A 6435-nucleotide genomic window follows, 5' to 3' on the forward strand; every position below is an offset into this window, starting at 1 on the left:
ATGTCATGAGAGCCGATGGCCCCATTAATCTCAAATTAATGAGATAATTACAATCCATGATGTCACCTTGAGTCACTTAAATATTTGACAAGGCACTTCCTGTGGGTCACACAAGTCTTCCAGATACTTTGGAGTCATTATAAAATCTGCATTAAGAGCTAAGAGACCCCTTTAGTACAGAACAATAAATCTATTGTCTCTCCTTTTATTCTCCTGAAGTGAAGGTACATGCAGGTACAGTATACACAATATGAAGTACATATGTTCTGTATTTAAACAAATCTCTTTCAGTCAGTCATTGCTTTCAAGGGCACATTATTTCTTCTGAAGTATTGACTCAATATTAATGTGGAAGTACTAGACTACAGTAGTTTGGATTATGCATACCAGAATTTTGCCAAGAATGATGTATTCCTTTCAAAATCACCATCAAATTTACGTCTTCCCACACCTCCAAAATCCCAATTTAACCTCTGGGTTGCATCTTGAACTAGAATCTAATCATCTATTTTCCTCTGATTTTAGGGGTAGTTAATGGGTAAAAGAACATTCTGGGTTCAAAGTCTTTCTAGTAAGTCAGTCCACTGGCAGTCATCTTTGGAACGCTCCAGAGAGGCTATTTCCAGTCATTACAGTGTAGCTCCTACCTACTTAAATTGGGGAACACAGAAATTTCAAAAAATGTTTTCCAAGCTTACATTTAAACAACATTTTTCAAATCAGCAGTAAAATCAAAAAAACACTAGTATCATAAATTGTGCTTGTTTACCCAGTTTTACACTGAAAACACAATTTTCCCGGCTTGTATAATTAATACGCATGCGGATTCTCAAGTTGACTGACAGGCCATGTCTGTATGTAAAAGGTGATTGACTCTTTTATCTGTAAGGTGGGACTTCCTTTCTACATTTGTTGACCGATGGGCACTAGAGCTTCTTGGTGGTTGGGCATTCCAGTTTCTCCCATTCATTTAAATAGAAGTGGCCCATCTCTGCTAAATAGTCTCTGGTTCAATAGAAGTTAAGCTCAGTCAGCAGCATTTTTGGAAAAAAGTAATAAAAAAAAAGATTTCTACTTTCCCCACCATTTCCTTAAAAAAAAGGTATAAATCTGTTACAGTGAGGCACGTACAATGGAAGTGAATTGAGACAATTTTTGGAGTGTTTGAAGGCAGAAATGTGATGCTTATAATTAAAAAATATAAATTCCTTGTCTATTATTTAAGATGTAAAGTTGTTTAAATCATTGTTCTTACAGTTGTTTTAGGGTTTACGAAGTTACGTTTTCATGGTAACAAAGTTGTTATATTGGATATACTGTAACTTTACACAGAAAAGGTTAGCAACTAAAATGATGTTAACACACACATTGTTAATGTCTTGTGGCTATACTTTTGAAACAGTGAGTATTTTAACATGTATGGACTGGCCTCATTCACTTCTATTGTAAGTGCCTCACTGTAACCACAATGTATTTTATTTTCAAAGAAAAGTAGGGCAAAGTTGAGATTTGTGGTGATCAACATTATGCCACAAATGTGGTCATTTGAGCTTAACTTGTAATGAACCCAGAATATTCTTTAGGTAGGTATATGGTTAGGTTAGGTACTGTAGGTTTACGGTTAGAACTGTTTGACTGGAATGTTGTTCCAGGACCAACCAAATGTATTGATCAAAGAACATGTCGTACTCTAATGAAATCACATCAACATTTAAATATCATGGCAAAGCTCCACTTAAACTAGCCTGTGAATATATTGTTAAATTAGAAAACACCTCAATGCCTTTTTCCGTGGGATCTTAAAATGTTTTCATTTTTGGGTAATCTGAGCTCTATATTGTTCTGTGTTCTAATGGTTCAGTAATTTTCTCAGTGCTCACTTCTCATCTAGAATCTGTTTTCCTCATTCCTCCCTCATTGTGTCCTTTCTCTTTAGTGGGTCAAAGACAACAGTTGCCCAACTCTGACCATTTGCCAGTATAAAGAGTGCCAGCATACCTCTCAGAGAGGAAAAATACTGCACTCAACATTATTTGGAAACTCTAAATATGGACAAGCCAATAGTAACTTGAGCTGGCTTTTCGGCATTGATATGTCGGTAAATTGAGTAAACTTAAGGTTGTGCAAGATGTATATAATGCTGATTCAGAGCATTATACTGCAAGCAAAGTGTAACGAACTCTAATCCCCAAGTTCACTCCGCCCCCTCTAGCTCTCACACTCGCTCCCAATCACCAGAATATTAGTTTCACCTGCACTGTTCAATTCCTCTATTTATACCCTGCCCTTTCTCCCCACAGTTGTTGGTTATTGTTTAGTTACCCCTTCGCTTTGCCAGCTCTAGTGTTTCGCTAGCTTTCCCTTGTTTAATCTACTCTCTTGTTTGTCTTTGTATAATCTGATCTCCCGGCTTCGACCTTACGCTTCCCCTTACTACGCTTCTCTGGATTTGCCCCTTTGTCCTTTTGCCATTCTGCCAATAAAGCAGTTTTACATGACATCTCATCTTGTGTGCGTGACACAAAGATCCGTTCTCACTCCATTTCTCAAATTCACATGAACATTGTGTTTATAGAAGATACATGCTGTTGATCAGGTGTTGACACAAATCATTGTGGATTATGATATGGTTGCATCAGTGTGGAGGTTTAAAGTCCAGCAACTTCTGTGATAATATAAGTCATGTTTGATTCTGGAAAAAATAAAGTAAATAATATTAATAATAATAGGCTAATAACATTTTTTTAAATAGTGAGGTCAAATTCATTGTTTTGGCTTTAAACATGTATTATAAGCTTCTGATAGGGAATTGGATAATATTTAATAACGCTAACTGTTCTGTGTTTAAGCATATCTTGAAATTGTGTGTTCACAAGCATCCACATAATTTTTGCATAACTTTGTCTATTCCTTCCATTATGCCATTCATATATTTATAACTAACAAGGTCAAATGGTCCCAAAAAGAATTTGGGTACGAAAGCCACACCTTTAAATGTATGAATGTCATTGCATTATATAACAAAATATCATACCGAAAGGCATTTTTTGTAAAGACGAATAGTACAAGCACACTTAAAAAAAAAAAGAATTAATTGTAAAAGAATAGATCAATTCAGGTGTGTTCAGATTTTGCAATGCACGAACAACCTATGAGACACAGGTTATGGTCCTGTTGAAACCAGGAAGTAATTGCGATCACATTAATAATTGTGAGCAGGTTGCAGTTTTACTCTAAAATTGGGTTAATAAAACATACATTCCTGTTGAATGTATTACGTCATATACAACCCCCCTGTGGACATTTCATCTGGAAACTGGTAAACAACACTTCCAGCTTTGACCACTGGGGGCAGTGGTTTTAATTTCACTAAGCACAGAACGATTTCCTAAGCAAAACATTCGACCTATTGTCACCAAATTCTCAGTGTGGTCAATCTAGCGAACTTAAGGGGAACTGAATTCATACCTCCACTAAAACTCACCTTAGGACCAGCTGGTTAAAAGTAATTCCAAAAATGGCAAAGAAAATTGATGTTAGATAATATATAATAATAATAATAATAATAATAATAATAATAATAAACAAGTCTAGCATCATATGTTTGCAGATTGCTTTGATATTCTGTTCTCCATCTGTCACTCACTTCGACATTGTGTTGAAGAAGCGACACTAGGGGTCTCTCTTGAGAGACTCGTGCATCTCTGAACTTGATAAAAGGCCAATGAGAATTTGGCAGACAGAATTTGCATGTCCCTCCCCTGGACATACGGGTATAAAGGGAGGTAAATATGCATCTGTACAAGAGTCGAGCGGTTGTGTGATCAGCAAGCTGCATTCACTGACTGTTCCATTAATTTCTACAGAGCGAATACAGTGCAGCTTTGCCCCTGGGTGTATAAAAGAAAATATTTTCCCTAAAAGAGTTTATTTTCTCTAAAAGAGCAATACACAGTGGCATTGTGTATTCAGAATCCGTCTTTATAAAGATGCCCTTCCGCCCCTGTGTAGTTCCTGGATGTGGTCGAGTTCTCTCCACTCCTGACGGTCACACTGGCTCGGGGTGACAGCGGCATGCCTCACAGACAGTCTGCTTACCCCCTCGATCGCCCCTAGCTGGATGACGAGCTCACCGCTGCATCAGAGAGCGTTCCGGCGTCTGACAAGGAAGACTCGATTGGAATGCCGCCCTCAGGTCGGCACGCCCAGACTGAGGCTGATGCCCAGATGGCCGACATGCTTGCCCGGGCCGCCGTCAGCGTGGGGTTGGACTGGAACCCTCTGTCCTCCCCACAGCCTTCACGTCTAGATGACTGGTTGCTCTACCAGGCAACTTTACGCCATAAAGTGGCGCTTGTTCGCAAATTGGTGTTCTTCCAAATGGGTTGTTGATGCCATACCATTGGCCCAGCACACCCAGGCCATGCCCTTGCGGGTTCGAATACACTCAACGAGAAGTGTGGAATCCTTGTGGGCACTGGCCAATGGCACTTCCCTATCATACATATGCAGAGCAGCGGCATGGAATTTTCATGGAATACTTCTGAATTTTACTTTAGCATGTTTTTGAAGCTTGACGAGGTAGACACCAAACTGCAAGTGAATGACATCACAGAGCACATTTTTATTTATTTTTTCAAAATGTTTCCCTTTGTATTAAGAAAAGTATGTCATATGGGTTTATAACAACACAGGGGTGAATAATGACTGAATTGTCATTTTTGGGTGAACTATCCCTTTAAGAAAGGAAGGTGGTTCTAGCGATTTCTCAGAGAGAGGTCTGGGATCAGCATGGAGATTTCATGAGCCATTCATCATAATGAAAACACTTAAAACACATGCGAGGCCCTCTCCCATAATCATTTAACATTCATCTGGCAACCCCCCAGGCCAAATCCAGCCTCAGTAACATCTGGCTCATTGAGGGGTGTGCAGAGTCTCAGACCCATCTTTACCCAGGGTTTTATTTAGAAAGACGGGTCAGTATAAATATAGTCACATTATAAACACTTTTCCATTCCAAGAAGGTGCCCTAAATACATGAAAATACAATGTGGATTAGATTCAGACTAAAGAAGCCATTCTCAGGCAAGCAGTCTATGTTGAAAATGTCTGGTAAGTATTCTGTTTTAAGTAGATTTTCAAAATAGTGATATAAAAAGTAATACTGTACCTTCTCTGAATGACAAGGATTGACTGTAAATGGTTTCTGGATGGCTTCCTGGATGCAGTTGCGTTATCTATAATCAGGTGTTTCAATCTGACCAAAAGCTATAAACAGGCTCAACCTAAAATTTGCTTTGGGAAATCTGTTGTGATTTCTCTGTTGCAAACCTGTGCTGTTCAGCCCAAAAGCCTAACATGACAAATGCTAGTGAAAGTTACAAATTTTGCAGATGCTTTTGCACACAGTTTGTGGACAGTGTTCAAACGGTGGAATGGGTAGCATATTGCTGGTACTGTATGACACAATGTATATAGTCACAACAAAACAAGTCTTGCAAACACTTATTAGGCCACTATATAATATTCTTCTACCAAAGGGTATAACAGTATTGTGAATGATACTTGTGAATAATGATATATTCAAATGGTTAAATGCAATGATTTGTTGCTTGTCTGATGTCATAGCATTAGTCTTAGCTTCAGGAAGAATTAAGGGTCATTGACAAATAAGGTTGTTTTATAAAAACTAGTTTAAAACATGTGTCAGGTTTGTAGAAATGTAATCTTTGTGTTCATGTTGGTTTCATAAAGGGATGGGGGAGGGATTTACCCAGCAAAACTCTGTAATTACATTTTGTGCCATTTCAACAATGTTTGTCATCAAGGAATATAATTTGGCGATATTCCTAAATTTTTGTTTAACAGCATAGTGTTTTATAGCCCAAACATTTAACTATCATTATAAAGTTTGGTCTACTGTGTAGCTTATTCTGACCAATAAAAGGCCATTTAGACTGCCTCAACCAGTCATGTGACTGAATAATTCACTTTACTGTAACTGGATTAACTGGTCCGGAACCAAAGCCTGTCATCAAAATTATTGGCTACTATTGGCTGCTATTACAGTACCTTCCAGAACTGCCAGACTTAAGTCATCTGTAGGTGATCGCTAGCAAACATTAAGTTCGTCATTGTGTTTTGTTTGCATGGTTTAAACTGCAAGCAATTTATTATATAAAATAAAACAGCCACTGTAGCTTCCTCAGTGACCGCAACTTCCATTTCCAAATCTTTTTTACATTTATTTTGGTGCACATTTTTTCCGTTGGTGACGATTTTGTACTCTTAATCACATGGCATGGAAATGCTGCTTTTTTCACAAAATGTGTCTGCAATTTTCTGACTCTTAGCATTAATTAAATTTACAATTTGTATGGAAACCTGACTTGTGAATCTGGATATCCAAGATAAGGGTTGCTGCAAGAAACT

The sequence above is a fragment of the Xyrauchen texanus genome, chromosome 31 (assembly GCF_025860055.1).
Source record: "Xyrauchen texanus isolate HMW12.3.18 chromosome 31, RBS_HiC_50CHRs, whole genome shotgun sequence".
Classification (NCBI taxonomy): domain Eukaryota; kingdom Metazoa; phylum Chordata; class Actinopteri; order Cypriniformes; family Catostomidae; genus Xyrauchen; species Xyrauchen texanus.